This window comes from Arachis duranensis, chromosome 9, assembly GCF_000817695.3.
Source record: "Arachis duranensis cultivar V14167 chromosome 9, aradu.V14167.gnm2.J7QH, whole genome shotgun sequence".
Classification (NCBI taxonomy): Eukaryota; Viridiplantae; Streptophyta; class Magnoliopsida; order Fabales; family Fabaceae; genus Arachis; species Arachis duranensis.
Window position 1 is genome coordinate 30,143,966 of NC_029780.3, and position 19,594 is coordinate 30,163,559.

The 19,594-nt window shown below is 34.5% G+C and overlaps 1 non-coding gene across 1 annotated transcript; it reads right to left on the reverse strand.

The window, feature by feature from the left end:
- Window positions 1-470: 470 nt before the first annotated feature.
- Window positions 471-578, reverse strand: LOC127741727 (small nucleolar RNA R71). The gene has a single exon (XR_008002933.1). It is a non-coding gene; the product is annotated as a small nucleolar RNA R71 (small nucleolar RNA).
- Between the last annotated feature and the right edge of the window lie 19,016 nt (window positions 579-19,594).

The window sequence follows — 19,594 nt, forward strand, 5'->3', positions numbered from 1 at the left end:
TAAGAGCAGCTAAAGCACAAAACTCAGAAGAGGACCTCACTAAAATTTTCGAAAAGGAGGCAGCAAAAGAAATAATTATGGCCGAACCAAACAACAATGCAATGAAGATGCTTGGTGATTTTACTACACCAACTTCCAACTTTTATGGAAGAAGCATCTCAATCCCTGCCATAGGAGCAAACAATTTTGAGCTAAAGCCTCAATTAGTTTCTCTACTACAACAGAACTGCAAGTTTCATGGACTTCCATCAAAAGACCCTTATCAGTTCTTAACTGAGTTCTTGCAGATCTGTGATACTGTTAAGACCAATGGAGTTGATCCTGAGGTCTACAAGCTTATGATTTTCTCTTTTGCTGTAAGAGACAGAGCTAGAACATGGTTAGACTCACAACCTAGAGATAGCCTGGACTCTTGGGATAAGCTGGTCATGATTTTCTTAGCTAAGTTCTTTCCTCCTCAAAAGTTGAGCAAGCTTAGAGTGGATGTTCAAACCTTCAGACAAAAAGATGGTGAGTCCCTCTATGAAGCTTGGGAAAGATACAAGCAACTGACCAAAAAGTGTCCTTCTGACATGCTTTAAGAATGGACCACATTAGATATATTCTATGATTTTTCCAAGATGTCACTGGACCACTCTACAGGTGGATCCATTCACCTAAAGAAAACGCCTGTAGAAGCTCAGGAACTTATTGAAATGGTTGCAAATAACCAGTTCATGTATACCTCTGAGAGGAATCCTGTGAGTAATGGGATGCCTCAAAAGAGAGGAATTCTTGAAATTGATACTGTGAATGTCATACTGGCTCAGAACAAAATATTGACCCAACAAGTCAATATGATCTCTCAGAGTCTGAATGGATTGCAAAGTGCATCCAACAGTACTAAAGAAGCATCTTCTGAAGAAGAAGCTTATGATCCTGAGAACCCTGCAACGGCAGAGGTGAATTACATGGGTGAATTCTTTGACAACACCTATAATCCTTCATGGAAAAATCATCCAAATTTTTCATGGAATGATCAACAGAAGCAAGGCTTTAATAATAACAATGGTGGAAGAAACAGGTTTAGCAATAGCAAACCTTTCCCATCATCATCTCAGCAACAGACAGAGCATTCTGAGCATAATCTTTCTAGCTTAGCAAACATAGTCTCTGATCTATCTAAGGCCACTCTTAGTTTCATGACTGAAACAAGATCCTCCATTAGAAATTTGGAGACACAAGTGGGCCAGTTGAGTAAAAGGGTTACTGAAACTCCTCCTAGCACTCTCCCAAGCAATACAGAAGAGAATCCCAAAGGAGAGTGCAAGGTTATTGATATAATCAACATGGTCGAAACCTTAGGGAAGGAGGAGGACATAAATCCCAATGAGGAAGACCTCAAGGAACATCTACAATTCAGTAAGGAGTACCCTAATGAGGAACCAAAGGAATCCGAAGCTCATACAGAGACCATAGAGATTCCCTTGGACCTCATTTTACCATTCATGAGCTCTGATGACTATTCATCTTCTGAAGAGGATGAAGACATTGTTGAAGGGCAAGTTGCTCAATATTTAGGAGCAATCATGAAGCTGAATGCCAAGCTATTTGGTAATGAAACTTGGGAGGAAGAGCCTCCCTTGCTCACCAATGAACTGAATACATTAGTTCAGCAAAATTTACCTCAAAAGAAACAGGATCCTGGTAAATTCTTAATACCATGTACCATAGGTACCATGACCTTTGAAAAAGCTCTGTGTGACCTGGGGTCAGGAATAAACATGATGTCGCTCTCTGTAATGGAGAAACTGGAAATCTATGAGGTACAGGCTGCTAAATTCTCATTGGAGATGACAGATAAATCTATGAAAAAGGCTTATGGACTAGTAGAAGACATGCTAGTACAGGTTGAAGGCATTTACTTCCATGTTGATTTCATAATCCTAGACACTAGGAGGGATGAGGATGAGTCCATCATCCTTGGAAGATCCTTCCTAGCCACAACAAGAGCCGTGATTGATGTTGACAGAGGAGAGTTGATCCTTCATGTAAATGAAGAATGCCTTGTAGTAAAGACTCAAGGTTCTCCATCTGTAACCAAGGAGAGTAAGCATGAAGAGCTTCTCCCAATACAGAGTCAAACAGAACCCCCACATTCAAACTCTAAGTTTGGTGTTGGGAGGCCACAGTCAAACTCTAAGTTTGGTGTTGAGAGATCTCAACCATACTCTGATTATCTGTGAGGCTCCATGAGAGCTCACTGTCAAGCTATTAACATTAAAGAAGCGCTTATTGGGAGGCAACCCAATTTTATTTTAATTTTATCTATATTATTTTGTTTTTTTTTAGGTTGATGATCATGTGAAGTCACAAAGACATTACAAAAATAAAGAAAAAAATCAAAAACAGCATTGAAAATAACACACCTTGGAGGAAGGACTTACTCGCGTTTAAACGCCAGTAAGGGTAGCAAAATGCGCATTTAAACGTCCTATCTGGAACCTTTCTGGGCATTTAAACACCAAAATAGGGCACCAGATTGGCGTTTAAACACCAGAACAGGGCAACAAACTGGCGTTTAGACGTCAGAACAGGAAGGAAAGCTAGCGTTTAAACGCCAGAACAGGACAGCAAACTGGCATTTAGATGCCAGAATTGCACTCTAAGGCATTGTGAACACCCAATTGGAGCGAGGATGAAGAATTCCTTGGCCCTTCAAGATCTGTGGACCCCACAGGGTCCCCACCAACCTCAACTCACTCTCTCTCCTCTTCACACATTTCTACAACACTCTTTCCCAAATACCCTTCACCAATCACCTCCATATCTCTTTCCCAAATACCCCCATTCCACTCCTTCTTTTTCACACATCATACCCACCTCTCACTCTCTCCCTGAATCTCCTCTATTCTCTTCTTCTTCCCCTTCTTTCCTTCTTCTTTGGCTTAGGGACGAGCAAATATTTTAAGTTTGATGTGGTAAAAGCATTGCTTTTGTTTTTCCATAACCATTTATGGCACCTAAGGCCGGAGAAACCTCTAGAAAGAGGAAAGGGAAGACAAAAGCTTCCACCTCGGAGTCATGGGAGATGGAGAGATTCATCTCAAGGGTCCATAGCTCAGTAATAGAGCATTTGACTGCACAACAAAAGAGCCCACTCATGACACTCAATAAGAGCATGAGGAAGTCCCTCATCAAGAAATCCCTAAGATGCCTCAAGGGATACAATTTTCTCCACACAATTATTGGGAGCAACTCAATACTTCTTTGGAAAGCTTGAGTTACAACATAGACCAATTAAGGGTGGAACACCAAGAGCACTCCATCATTCTCTATGAGATTCGAGAAGATCAAAGAGCTATGAGGGAGGAGCAACAAAGGTAAGGAAGAGACATAGAGGAGCTCAAGAGCACCATTGGTTCTTCAAGAGGAGGAAGACGCCACCCTCACTAAGGTGGACTCATTCCTTAATCTCCTTGTCTATTTATTTTTCTGTTTTCGGCTTTATGCTGTATGTTCTATCTATGTTTGTGTCTTCACTACATGATCATTAGTGTCTATGCCTTAAAGTTATATGAATCGTTCACCTCTCTTAAATGAAAAATGTGCTTGAATACAAAAGAACAAGAAATACTTAGATTTCAAATTTTATCTTGAAACTAGTTTAATTATTTTGATGTGGTGGCAATACTTTTTGTTCTCTGAATGAATCCTTGAACAGTGCATATTTTTTATCTTGTTGTTTATGAATGTTAAAATTGTTAGCTCTTAAAAGAATGATGAGCAAAGAGAAATGTTATTGATAATCTGAAAAATCATGAAATTAGTTCTTGAAGCAAGAAAAAGTAGTGAAAAAAAGGCAAAAAAAAGAAAGAGAAAAGAAAAAGAAAAAGCAAGCAGAAAAAGCCAATAGCCCTTAAAACCAAAAGGCAAGGGTAAAGAGGATCCAAGGCTTTGAGCATTAATGGATAGGAGGGCCTAAGGAAAAAAAGTCCAGGCCTAAGCAGCTAAATCAAGCTGTCCCTAACCATGTGCTTGTGTCATGAAGGTCCAAGTGAAAAGCTTGAGACTTAGTGGTTAAAGTCCTGATCCAAAGCAAAAGAATGTGCTTAAGAACACTGGACACCTCTAACTAGGGACTTTAGCAAAGCTGAGTCACAATCTGAAAAGGTTCACCCAGTTATTTGTCTGTGGCGTTTATGTATCTGGTGGTAATACTGGAAAACAAAGTGCTTAGGGCCACGGCCAAGACTCATAAAGTAGCTGTGTTCAGGAATCAACATACTTAACTAGGAGAATCAATAACACTGTCTAAAATTCTGAGTTCCTATAGATGCCAATCATTTTGAATTTCAAAGGAGAAAGTGAGATGCCAAAACTGTTCAGAAGCAAAAAGCTACAAGCCCCGCTCATCTAATTAGAACTAAGTTTTATTGATACTGTGGGATTCATTGAATATTCTCTTCTTTTTATCCTATTTTGTTTTCAATTGCTTGGGGACAAGCAACAATTTAAGTTTGGTGTTGTGATGAGCGGATAATTTATACACTTTTTGGCATTGTTTTTAGGTAGTTTTTAGTAGGATCTAGCTATTTTTTGGGATGTTTTTATTAGCTTTTATGAAAAATTCATATTTCTGGACTTTACTATGAGTTTGTGTGTTTTTCTATGATTTCAGGTATTTTCTGGCTGAAATTGAGGGACCTGAGCACAAATCTGATTCAGAGGCTGAAAAAGGACTGATGATGCTGTTGGATTCTGACCTCCATGCACTCAAAGTTGATTTTCTGGAGCTACAGAACTCTAAATGACACGCTCTCAATTGTGTTAGAAAATCGACATCCAGAGCTTTCTAGCAATATATAATAGTCCATACTTTGCTCGAGTTTTGACGATGCAAACTGGCGTTCAAACGCCCCTTCTCTGCCCTATTCTGAAGTCAAAACGCCAGAACTGGCATAAAAGCTGGAGTTAAACGCCCAAACTGGCACCAAAGCTAGCGTTTAACTCCAATAAAAGCCTCTACATGTGTGAAGCTCAATGCTCAGCCCAAGCACACACCAAGTGGGCCCGGAAGTGGATTTCTGCATCATTTACCTATTTTTGTAAACCCTAGTAGCTAGTTTCATTATAAATAGGACCTTTTACTATTGTATTTTCATCTTTTGATCACCTTTTGATCTCTTGATCACGTTTTGGGGGGCTGGCCTCACGGTCATGCCTGGATCTTGTTCTTATGTATTTTCAACGGTGGAGTTTCTACACATCATAGATTAAGGGTGTGGAGCTCTACTGTTCCTCGAGTATTAATGCAATTACTACTGTTTTCTATTCAATTCATGCTTATTCTTATTCTAAGATATTCGCTGCACTTCATCATGATGAATGTGATGATCCGTGACACTCATCATCATTCTCACCTATGAACGCGTGACTGACAACCACGTCCGTTCTACCTTAGATCGAGCGTGTATCTCTTAGCCTCCATTCCAAAAGATCGGAGTCTTCGTGGTATAAGCTAGAATTATTGGCAGCCATTTCTGAGATCCGGAAAGTCTAAACCTTGTCTGTGGTATTCCGAGTAGGATCTGGGAAGGGATGACTGTGACGAGCTTCAAACTCGCGAGTCTTGGGCGTAGGGATAGACACAAAAGGATAGTAAATCCTATTCCAACATGATCGAGAACCGACAGATGATTAGTCGTGCGGTGACAGCGCAATTGGACCATTTTCACTGAGAGGATGGGAGGTAGCCATTGACGCCAGTGAAACCCAACAAACAGCTTGCCATAGAAAGGAGTATGAAAGATTGGATGAAGGCAGTAGGAAAGCAGAGATTCAAAGGGAGCAAAGCATCTCCATACACTTATCTGAAATTCCCACCAATGATTTACATAAGTATCTCTATCTTTATTTTCTGTTTATTTATCTTTTAATTATGAAAACTCTATCACCCATTTGAATCCGCCTGACTGAGATTTACAAGGTGACCATAGCTTGCTTCAAGCCGACAATCTCCGTGGGATCGACCCTTACTCACGTAAGGTTTATTACTTGGACGATCCAGTGCACTTGCTGGTTAGTTGTGCGAAGTTGTAACAAAGAAGTGAGATTACAATTGTGCGACCAAGTTGTTGGCGCCATTGTGTATCACAATTTCGTGCACCAGCTGGATGCAGTGTTGGTGTGTTGCTAAGGCTGCTCCAATCTTCAGAAGTGGATGTACATATGTTTCAGGTCTATTACCCCTTCTAGCTATGGCAGCAAGTGCACGAACGCACGGAAGACCAACAAAGGACAAACTTTTAGCAACTAAAACACAACAATTTTGTAAATGAAAATAAATTGACAATATAGTACCAGTTAATTGCCAGGCATTACAGGTACATTTGTTCAGAGGTAGATTAACAGAAAGCTTCTTAGATCCCTGTTGGATCTCAAATATTCTCCTCTCATTGTCACCAACCGAAACTGGCTGCCAATATCTAACATCCTTCATAATGTTGTCAAGCCTTATTTGTTGAGTAAGAGCCACTTCGGTGCCCACGTAAGTCTCCAAAACTTATTTGCATTTCGTTATTCTCCTCATAATATACCACCGAAGCTCCTCACACATAGTCAAAATGGGTTTGGACCGATAATTAACTATTTTTGCATTCCAAACCTCGCACATATTGTTGGGGAGATTGTCACACTTGGGCCCGTGACTGAAGTGAGCTTTGGTCCAATAAGCTGGGTCAAACTTTGCAAGGTATCTCCATACATCTTCATTAATCCTTTTCAATTTCGTCATACTTGCTTGGAACTCGGCATCAGTGATGCATTTAGCACATTCCCGCACAACATTCTTAACTCTCTTGTCCTTGTATCAGTTTGTGAACTTTTTCCAGACATGCCTGACACAGTTCTGATGATGTGCGTGAGGCATCACCTCCTTTAACGCAGGCAACAGATCCTATCTCAGACCATCAAAGAAAACACACACAATTAACGGCAACTCAGATAAACTATTAAAACTAACCAGCTATTAACTATATAAAACTATATTAAAACTATACAGTAACTCTGTTGGGCTGAGCTCTAATTACGGACAGAATGAACAACAAAGGTAAGATGCTACCTTCAATTTGATGTATTAAAACTATACTATTTGCTTACCATTTTTGATAGTCCAATTAGTCCAAAAGAATTAGTTACCAAACAATGCACTTTTTATGTAAAGCAGATGCATATGTTGTTACACTAAATAAAGTAGAATTTACATAAATTTGTGCACCATTTGATTTTAAATATTAAAACTATTTTCATGTAAAAATGAGGGAATCAATTAAATGGGTCAATATCAGGAGAGGAGGATAGCAAATTGATGATATTCATGATCGCATTGTTGAAAATAAAAAGAATTCCTAAACTGGATAGAAATGAAAAGGACATTTGGAAAGCAAAATTATAATGGTTCTCAAAAATGGAAAGTAGAGAGTAATTAAAGGGGTCCAAGGAAGTTAATGTGAAGTATTATGATAAAAAAAATTAAAAGTGATGGTAACATAAATCAGCATGGCAACCTCTTTCTGAGGTAGCATTCACTATCACCATTCTTCTTCTGCCTAAATCATGGACATGGATTAGGCATTACTAATCGATTTTGGCTTTGATTAATGCTGCTCAAGAAATTAGCAATTTAACAGGGTGTAAAAATTTCTTCTTCAAGGAAAAAAAACTAACCAACAACTAACTAAGAAATCAACAGTGAAATCAAGTAAGAAATCAACTAACCAGCAATTTAACTATGTAAAACTAAGAAATCAACTAACCAACAATTTAATCAACTCAGAAATCAACAGCTTAATCAACTAACCAGCAATTTACTATATAAAAGAGTTATTAAAACTAACCATCAACTAACTAAGAAATCAGCAGTTTAATCAACTAAGAAATCAACTAACCAGCAATTTAACTATATAAAACTAAGAAATCAACTAACCAACAATTTAATTAACTAAGAAATCAGCAGCTTAATCAACTAACCATCAATTTACTATATAAAAGAGTTATTAAAACTAACCATCAACTAACTAAGAAATCAGCAGTTTAATCAACTAAGAAATCAACTAACCAATAATTTAACTATATAAAACTAAGAAATCAACTAACCAACAATTTAATCAACTAAGAAATCAACAGCTTAATCAACTAACCAGCAATTTACTATATAAAAGAGTTATTAAAACTAACTATCAACTAACTAAGAAATCAGCAGGTTAACCAACAGTTTAACTAACAGCTCACATAATTTGTTAACTAACTAATAACTAACAACAAACATCAAAAGGAACCTGAAATTTATTAATGTGTCAAATTATATAAACAATATTAAAAGTAACAAGAAAATAACTAACAGCTCTAATAAGTTGGTAACTAACTAATAACTACACAATAAAACTAACCAGCAATTAACTATATAAAACTAACCGTTAACTTACTAAGGAAAAAGCAATTTAATCAGCACAATAAAACTAACTTTTGTTGATTCGAAATAAAATTCCATCCATGGATATATTGATCCCCAAGATCTTCTCGCAACAATGTGAGGAACCATTTCCAGCTTTCTTTAGTTTCGCTATCAACAACAGCAAACGCAATCACATAGAAGTGATTGTTCGCATCCTGACCTATAGCAGATAGAAGTTGTCCCCAAAGTAGCCTTTCAAGAAGCAACCATCAAGTCCGATTAGTTTTCTATACCCAGCCTTGAACACACTTTTAAAAGCGTCTAGAGAAATATATAGCTTGTTGAACAATGGAAGGGGCTGAGGCATCGGTGTCACATCTAGTATGGCTGAGCTTACTGGGTTACTCCTATGGATCTCACACAAATAATCCCTCAACTTACTGTACTGTGCTCTCTTATTACCGATCACCCGCTCTCTTGCTTCTTTGAGGGCCCTATACACCATCTTTTCATTAATGACAACATTGTAGTCGATTTTGATGTGCTCATAAGCCTCACTTAGAGTAATGTGAGGCTGAGTTCGGAGCCTCTTCTCCAACTTATTGGCTACCCACTTCTGATCAGCCATATTGCTTCCGAATTCTCTGGCACAGGTGTGTTGAGATATATAGGTCTTGATTTGGTAACTCTTCAGCTGATTGTTCCATGCACAATAAATTAGCCATGGACAAGGATTAAGTTTGACAGCACCAGTAGCCTCAACAGTAACAGCTTTCACAGAATTAGTTTCAACGGTCATATTTGCAGCCTCTTCATTCATAGCTCCACCTTCCACAGTTCCCACATCATGGCCATCACCTCTCTGAACATTGTTTGCATCATTACTTTTCGGTTCTGCATTGTTGTTAGTAGATGCCTCATTGGCCCCCTTTGGCTTTCTTGGCTTTTTTATTCTCTCCACCCTATGCTCACAATCACATCTCACTCTCCTTTGATCATTTTTTATATACCTAATCTTCTTTCCCTCATAAATGACATGATCCTTCAGAGCAGTCTTGAAAGATTCAATTATAGTAAATTACATCCCCAACTCAAAATAAACCTCTCCAAATCCAGCAGCACCATTAAATTGAGGAAATCCATACCTCTTTCTTTCATCTTCAGAATTATTTGGTATCAGCAATGACTCTGATTCATACTCAAAGATTGGATCTTCTTCATCCACATTTTCTGCATTTTTTTATCATCTTCACCAGAATTTGTATCCTCTGATCTTGGACTAGCAGCTCCTCTTCCACCAAAATTTACCCCAAAGGAGGTTGAGGCAGCACCCTTTTGTGCAGTATTTTTTTGGATCTTGAAATTGGCCTTAGCACCAATAGGCCTAGAAAATTTTGGGCCTCCAGCACCAATAGGCCCAGGAGATTTTGGGCCTATAGCACCAATTGGTCCATTATACTTTTTCTTGGCAGATTTTTTGGTACCCACAGTTGGCCTAGAACTTGGCCCACCAGTACATCTATTATCAACTGTTAAAGCCTTCTTTTTTAAACTAACCATCTTTGAGCTCTTCTTTTCCACCACACTCTGTTTTTTGTAAACTTTCCTACTCCGTTTCTTCACAATCACACAGTCTGAGTCACTGCTATCCTCTTCAAATCCTTGGAGAAGTAGTTTGTATGGTTCATCTTCTGTCGTTTCATACCTATCATCACTGGACTCCTCTTCAACATCTACACCAATATCAAAGTCCATCTCGGCATCCTCAACAGGAGTAACCATTATTGGGTGATTAAAATACAAATAAAACTCCTTCGTGTCCTTGTTCTTTAGTTTATTCTCACACAGCTGATTAATCTCAAGGTCTCCATTTATAAGGTGCAACCCATTCTCTAAGTCAAGTGCAGTAGAATCAAACTAGTACATAGCCTTGTAATCCAAATAATCCAAATATTTGAACAGAGTTTGCAGGTCAAAGAACCATATCAGATCAATACCCATCTTAGAAAATTTCTCAACTTTTTCCTCAATATATATAAGAACTCCCTTGTTATCCCTCACAAAATGTCCACCATGGTGAAAAATAGGAATCACAAATTCCTCCATTTACTTGTATGAATAAAAGAAACAAACCAAAAAAATGTTCATAGAACATTAGCTCTACTGTCACAATTTTCTTAAAAGAAGCAAATCGAAAAATTGTTCATTCAGCAAATTTAGTAAATGTCAAGGAACATGCATGCAAAATCAAAGACATTCTATACACATAGCATTGTGCTCTATACTGCAAGATACACTACAATTTAATATATCAATTCTAACTACGAGAAACATATTCAAACAGAGTCTCACCTACTTCAAAGCGAAGGGTAATGGAATACAAACATTGATGGATGAAATTGAACAACAACAATCACGATTGTGATGTTGGGAGATGAGGTGGGTCGTGATGAGGCAACGTGAAGAAGGCTCTCTGTAAAAAGTAAAAACTGAAGAATGTTTAAGATTAGGGACTTTTTGTAGTGAAAAGGGTTGAAGGGGAGGAGAAGAAATGTGATTTTCACTATCCCTTTGCAACGCTATGTTTCTCCAACCCTAAAACGACGTCATTTTGCATTTTACGATGGGGACCAATTTGTCCGTAACGGACACCTGTGCACGTTATTGGCCACGTGTGCGTCTAAATGAGCTAACTCAGCAGTCTTTTTTCATGAGTCACGCCAAAAACTGGACTGGGGACTAATTTGTCCGTCAGAACAATTTTTAGAGGATTAATCTGTGTATTAATTTTTTTTTAGACTAAAATGTCCATTTTTAAATTTTTTGGAGACTGATTTGGATGATTATTCAATTTTTTAATATATATAATTTGATTAGGGTTTTATTAGCGTTATGCTGCAATGTGTTAGTGCTAAGTAGATCTCGCCTCATGAGCAAGATGATGCTGAGCTTGTGCTTTTGAAGGATAATGTGGCAATTTATCCAACACAGTTTGCATCAGAAAAAATTAGCGGAAGACTGAAGCTGATTAAGCAAGGCTTATTTTTATTTATGGGGATTATTTTTTGTTTGCTCTTATCCATTTCATTCGGTTTGATTTGTTATTGGTGCTAATGTGTTTGCTTTTCTAAGCATAAATTGATTTAACTTAATTGGTCTATAATATGCTTACTTAAAAGTATAAATTGTTTATTTTTTAAGCATTCTATTTGGTCTAATTGCTATGATTTTATTTTTTTTTATCTTTTTTTGACATGATTAAGCCAATAATAAAAATTCTCGGTACAAAAGAAAAAAAAGTAAATTCTATTGAATCTAACATATCTGCATGTGATGATGCTTATGGCGTGGATAAAGTTATTTTGACAAGAAAACATAGATAAAAAACAAAAGAATAAGAAAAGGCACAGATAAAATACGAAAGAGATAAAAAAAAGATGCAGTGAAAATATAAAAAATAGATAAAAAAAATTTTATTAGACCTTTAAGAAACATGTTTTTAACAATTTAGGTTATTGGAAGGATTTTTTTTACTAGGCCTTTAAATAACCTAATCTTGACAACCTAAATAAGAAGGATGAAAATTAAAAGAACTAACACTAAAAAATTACTATAAGTTAGATTCTTCACTTTTTTTCATACAACAAACAAAACAAATCACTCACTCACTCAATCACACAATAAAAAAGCATGTATATTAGCATCCATAAAATTTATTTATTAAAAATTGTGTAAATTATCTCACAAAAAGTATTTAAATAGACTTCTAATAGATTACCCTAAAATATAAGATAAGATAACTTAATTTAAATCTCCTAAATATAAGATAACTAATTTAAATAAGATTTGATCTTGTTGGATTAGATTATATCAGAGTTGATTTAAATGTAAAATTCTAAAGACATGATAACCAATTTAAATCATATGTGATCTTATTGGATTAGATCATATTTGATTTAAATTTAAAACACCTAAAAATACTATTAAATAAAATAAAACCAAATCAAATATTTTGATAACCCAAATAGCAATTCAAATTTAATTCTAACAAACTAAATTCAAATTTATGTTTTTTCAATTAATTTGAAGGCTGTTCTTGGGCTCTTGCTGTCTTTGCTTAGCCTAATAGGTCTTATGTGTTGCCGCCATTTTAACACCATTATTTTTGAGACAAACTCTTGGTCTCCTTGATATCCAAGCCCGGCATTATATAAATCTTCTAAAATTACATAATTCTTCGAAAATTCAAATTCTGAACATGATAAGATTATCATTCGGCCCCTTATCTCTAAAATAACAAAAATGTCCTCTTAAACACGTATCATCCTCTTCCTCTTCAAAAAGATTCGTCCTTGAATCTGCATATATATCAAAAGGAAAAAAAATCAGAGATACCAAACACAATTGGACTATAATATCTACCAAGAATATTATTCTTGTTGGAATTATCCTTGATAATCCCAACACTTGGAATGGACTATCTTCTCTAACAACAAGTGTTATTTTTTTCTGAATGAGAAACTCTTTTTTCTTTCAAAGAATCCAAACCCAATCTTCAGGTTTAAATACCATGGTTTGATGGCTCTTCTCTACTCACTAAATTATGGCTATGTCCCTCATGTATGTAGGTTCAATCTTTTTAACCATACTTTCATCATCTAAAGTAACACCATTATTCAATGGCAAAAATAATAATTTCAAAATAGTCAGACTTAAAAATATTTAGAGATTCACAAAGATAATACCCAACAAAGTTATAAATATAAGAATTATGTGGATGCTCAATGTCTCACACAGAGTTATCCAAAATAGGCTTAACATGCAAGATATGTTCATCCAAACAACTACCATAAATTAGCACATAAACAAACTCTTTGAGAAATAATTCAATAATGTATGTGAAATCTTTAGTACTTGTTTCTGTGAACGTACTTTTTGAAACGTTCATTTTAGGATGTGTAGGAGAGCTGTTAAATCTTACATTTATCAATTCACAAGTCACAAATGATGCTGTGGTATAGATGATTCTGAGACAGTGCCACTGCAGTTTGTGTGCACTGGGTGCTGCTTTAATATTTTGACTTACAATTAGAAATATCATCATATTAAATCTATCCATTGAAAAATTAATGATATACGTACATTTTCTAACCAAGTAAAAAGTTCATAGTAATATCAATCCATGTATGAGTAGGAATAAGAAAAAAAATGCACAACATATTCAAAAAAATTTGAGATTCAACTTTCTTACATGCAATAAAATCAGAATAAATTCCATCAACACTCCTACGTCTGTGAGGCCAACAAAAATATATAAATAATATATTAGAAATTCTTTTTATTCCACAATGGCACTTTAAATCAATATTCCCACAAGCAATAGATATAGAACAAAAATCAGATTTAGTTATATGAAAATACTTCATATAATCAAATACTAAGAATTTAGGAGTAAGAATTATGATTAAACCATACCTTATGGATAATTTATTAGCAATCACATTCTCATTACCTTGTTTAAATTTTGAAATTAGTTGTCTTTCTTCTTTTTTATCCATATTAATGCCTCCATAATTGACCAGTAAATATGCAAAACCTTGATAAGTTGAAAATACTAAAAAATTCATGGTTAGATATATGAGAAATTAAATATTCTTTAGAATTCAATGATACCAATACACTATTGCCTAAACTAAAACATTTTAGATCTCTCTTATAAGTGTATTTATTGTTCTTAGTTTTTTTTCTCTCATTGACTCTTCTCTCTTACTATTCTCTTCTTTTCTCTCAAAACTATCGCTTTTAATCAAACATTGATTCATTTCACTCAAACACTTACTTTTTTTCAGTTTTTTTCCTCTCTTATTTTTTAAATTGCTCACAATCCAAGGATCCATTTGAGAAATTATGCACCTTTGGATCCTCTAAGTACATATCTCTTTATACAACATACTCAAAAAATTCTTTTATCATTGGCTTTAAAGAAGAATTAAAGATAAGTTTAGAAGAACTTTTCTTCTTAAGTCGATTTATAAGATTCTTCTTAAAATTAGGAACTTTGGATTTCATCTTATCTTCAAACTTTTCTCCTATAGATCCCCATATAGAATTGGAGTCCAAAGAAAATCAAGTTGCCTTAAATTGACGATGCTTCTCCACTTCAATGGCCAAATAGACTAAATCCTCCATTATTGGATAATAGTAAAGTTCGATCTTATCTGTAATTTTTTTGTTTAATCAAATAAAAAAATAATTCCATAAGAACCTCAGGACTCCTTGTGATACTCTTTTACTAATTGTGAACCTTGTTTAAACATACAAAATCAAAAAATTTATTGTGGTATGATGATGGCACAAACTAATTTTTCATGATTTTTTTTCATCTTCTTCTAGTTGCATATTGATCTTTTTCTGTACCTTTTTCTGGATCTTCCAAACTCATTCCACCATATACGACCATCGTCAAAAAATTTGTCTTTTACCAATTGAATCTTCTTTTTCTCTGAAAGGATGAAATAAGCTTCAAGATCATTCCTCCCTTTAAATGCAGGAATTTGCAACTTAAAACCCTTTCTTGCATGTGATATTCTTTCATCATTACTGTTACAATCCTCAATCCTCAATGTTTTTGATTTGGAAACATGAAAAAATGATAAAAATAGATCCCACAATGCTCTTCTCACGTGTATCACTCGGATTAGGATACTTGTGTTTACACTCAATTTGTGGTTTTTACCCTCTTTTGAGCTCACTACTCTTACCTTTTTTTACTCTTGGATTGCTTTAACAAGTTGCATTTTAAAAAATAAAGAATGGAGACACTAAACTAAGATAATCTGAATGATATAGACTTTCAATTTGACAAAAAGACAACCAAAATATGTGACAAAAGAAAAAAAAACAATGAATGATACTAAGGTGATAAAAACTAGAAAAATTTGAATTTTAATTGGAACCCAAAGTAATTCTGGAAAGCTAAAGTAAAGCTAAGAAAATTTATGTTTTTCTTTATTGAAAAAGCTTGAAAAAGAATATTGAAAATTGTATAATAATTTTTTTTGCGATTTTTTTTTTTGCAAACTCTGACTTTAAGATATAGTAATTGCAGAAATAAAAATTCAATAAGAATTTTTGAGTTTTTTTTTTGGACTCTAAAGTAAATTTGTAAAAATTGAAAAAAAAAAACAAAGAGACTAAATAAGAATTATAGATAAGAATTCACCTACGACCTATAACTGATATCAGATGATAATAAAATTAGAACAAAGAACGAAAGGATAAGAAAAGACACGGACAAAATACAAAAGGGATAAGAAAAGATGCAGCGAAAACATAAAAAAATAGATAACGGTTTTTCTACTAGACCTCTAAGAAACCTGTTCTTAGCAACCTAGGTCACTGGAAGGGTTTTTCCTACTAGACCTTCAAAGAACTTGTCCTTGACAACCTAAATCAAAGGGATAAAAATTAAAAAAACTAACACTAAAAAATTACCTTGGGTTGGATCTTTAAAATTTCTTCAAGTAACAATTAAAGCAAATCATTCACCTCATTTAATTACACAATAAAAAAACGTGCATATTATCATCCACCAAATTTATTCATAAAAAATTGAGTAAATTATCTCACAAAAAATGTTTAAATAGACCCCTAACAGATTAGTCTAAAAGATAAGATAAGATAATTTAATTTAAATTTTCTAAAAATAATATAATTAATTTAAATCAAATTTGATCTTGTTAGATTAGATTAGAATTAAATTTAAAATTCTAAAAGTATGATAACCAATTTAAATCATATGTAATCTTATTGAACTAGATCAGATTTGATTTAAATTTAAAACACCTAAAATTACTACTAAATAAAACAAAACCAAATCAAATCTTTTGATAACCCTAACAATAATTCAAATTTAATTCTAACAAATTAAATTTGAATTTATGTCTTCCTAATGAACTTGAAAGCTATTCTTGGGCTTCTTACTATCCTCGCTTAGTCCAATACGCCTTATGTGTTGTTACCATTTTAGCACTATTGTTTTTGAGACGAACTCTTGATCTTCTTGATATTCAAGACCAGCATTATATGATTCTTCTAAAATTCAGATCTTTGAACATAACAAGATTACCATTTTATCCTTTGTCTTTATATGACGAAAATGCCCTCTTAAATATGTATCATATTTTCTGAAATGCAAAGGTATGTTTTGATGACTTTCGAACAATGAAAGTTTAACATACAATTATGGAAGAAAGAAGTTATATAAATTAAAGGTGTTTAGATTGGTGAGGCAAAAGCTATTTGACTCATGCTGAGGCTGTTGGTGTTATGATGAGTGCTAAGTACTAATTTACAAAAATTCACAAGTTAAAAGTTCAAGATTTGTTGTAGCTTTAAATTGGCAATTAATATTATCAAAATTTAATTAAAAATATCACAATTTAAAACAATAACCAAAATTTTAATTCCAAGTCATTTTTCTTAGAAATCACAATGTAGTGCTCAAGCATTGTCTATGAAAAATTCGGGAGTTCTAATTATAACTAACGAGAAATTAAATAGTGAAAAATTAAGAGCAAGTGATATCTAAATGGCAAGAGAAATTAGACTAAGAACAATTAAGGCAATAAACTTACTAATTACAAAGAGCAACTCTAATTAGTCAACTTCTACAAATTGAGAAAAATCAATTAGGCTTAATTAACCTTAATCTACAAGTTCTAATCAATTTACTAATTGAATTAGTAAAAGATTAGGGTTAATGAAACAAGATTAATTAATATATCTAAATTATCAATCAATTTGAACATTAATGACTCAAGTTCACCCAAATTCTCAACCCAAGCTAAGAATGTAAAATTTACACTATAACTAAGTCAAGCATTTTATCAGACACCTAGAGTGCATAAATATAAAACTTCATAAATTGAAAGCAATAAGCAATAATAACATAGCCAATAAACAATAATAAAACATAAAATATCAAATTCATTAAAGAAAATTGAAAATTCAATAAGAATTCATAAACTAAAATGATATAAATAAGAAACTAACAAGAGAATTCTAGTAACTAAGATAATAGAACAAAAAAATATAAATTAAACTAAACTAAAACAATATTAAAAGCTAAAACAAGAGAGAATTAAAATGTGTACAATAATTCACAAGAAATAGGATTTCATCAACTCCCCCACACTTAAGTCTTTGCATGTCCTCATGCAATAATATCTAAAAGATATGACAAATTAAGGAGAAAGGTTGATTCCTAAACATCTCGACAAACATCCTAAGCCTGATGGGATCTAAGAGCTTAGTTTTATAAATCTAACAATACTCAAAACTTAAGTATATATAATTGAGAAATATTTAATGCTTCAAACAATTTAAAGCTAATTAAGTTGCTATTTACTCATTCATGCATTGAACAACACGGGGTCTCACTAGAAAAATAGTGTATCACTCATTCTCTCAAGTGTATAAGTTAAACTCTCATCCTACTCATCCTTACAAAATGATTTCCTTAGCTTGTCCTTCTCCTAAGATTTTTTCATACAAAATACTACAAGAAAAATGTTGAGTACCATTGAACTTACCGTCGGATTTAGCATTGGATGTTAGCGGCAAATTTTTCATTAGATTTACCGTCAAATTTGGTTATAAATTTGTAACCCTAAAATATTTTCGTCGAAATTGATGTTCCAATTGTAATGTCAACGGTAATATTTGGAGGAAAAAATCAAATTATGGTGTGATCACTACCGTCAGATTTACCGGCGGATAAATTCAACGGTAACCTTATTTATTGAAACGTTGCGTTTCGGGCACATGGATTCCGACGGTAATCGTGCCCTAAATGAAAGTCCGAATCGTCGTCTCCCCCATTTCAAAATTTTCCTTCTCTCTCTTCATCACCACCCTCTCTCTCATAACCACCTCCACCTCTGTTGTGTGCCCCATCCCATTGTTGTCCCTGCCGCTCCACCGTTCTTGGTGAAGCAAAACCTCCATAGTCGGCCGCGTTCAACGCTCCATGTGAATTTGGAGAAGCAGAACCTACACCGTGAGCCACGCCTCCACCACCGCGACGTCCGCCGCTCTCTCCACTGAGGCGCATTCCAGCGAGCCACCTCCACCGCCGCGACTTCCACCTCCACTATTGCTCTACTATTCTTGATCTGAGGTTGGTTTTTGGGATTTTGTGAATATTCCTATTATTTTTTCTATTTTAAATTCATTATAGTTTAATTAGATTTTAACTTTTTATTAGTAATTTGACTTAGTTAAACTATTTTTTGCTGTTAGGTTGATTTAAAGTAAAATTAGAATTTTTTATTAGGATTTCTCTTGGTTTGTAACGACCCAACTTATAGCACGTCATAACCAATGCTAGCTGCCAAGCGTTACTACATGGCTTTCTCTAGAGACTCTAGACCTTATATTAAATATATACATATGAGCCTGTAGCGCTAGTCGAGATTGTGTGTCAGATATATAGATATAACGAAATAGATAATGGTTAAATATACAATATATACATGATGCATAGAAAATATAGAAAACATACTAATATCATACATATATGTCTGAAGGCTCATTTAGTACCTCATAATTCACACCAAGTTACGTTGTTGCTTATTCATGAAAATATCTACATACTCCATATTTATACTAACAGACCTTGACTCACAAGAGTCACTGTAGTCTGGGACCCTGGTGGACGAAATTGTGATCACTACAACTTCGCACAACTAACCAGCAAGTATACTGGGTCGTCCAAGTAATAAACCTTACGCGAGTAAGGGTCGATCCCACAGAGATTGTTGGTATGAAGCAAGCTATGGTCACCTTGTAAATCTTAGTCAGGCAAACTCAAATGGATAATGGTGATATACGAATAAAACATAAAGATAAAGATAGAGATACTTATGTAATTCATTGGTAGGAATTTCAGATAAGCGTATGAAGATGCTTATCCCTTCCGTCTCTCTGCTTTCCTACTGTCTTCATCCAATCCTTCTTACTCCTTTCCATGGCAAGCTTATGCAAGGGTTTCACCGTTGTCAGTGGCTACCACCCATCCTCTCAGTGAAAATGTTCCTATGCTCTGTCACAGCATGGCTAATCATCTGTCGGTTCTCGGTCAGGCCGGAATAGAATCCA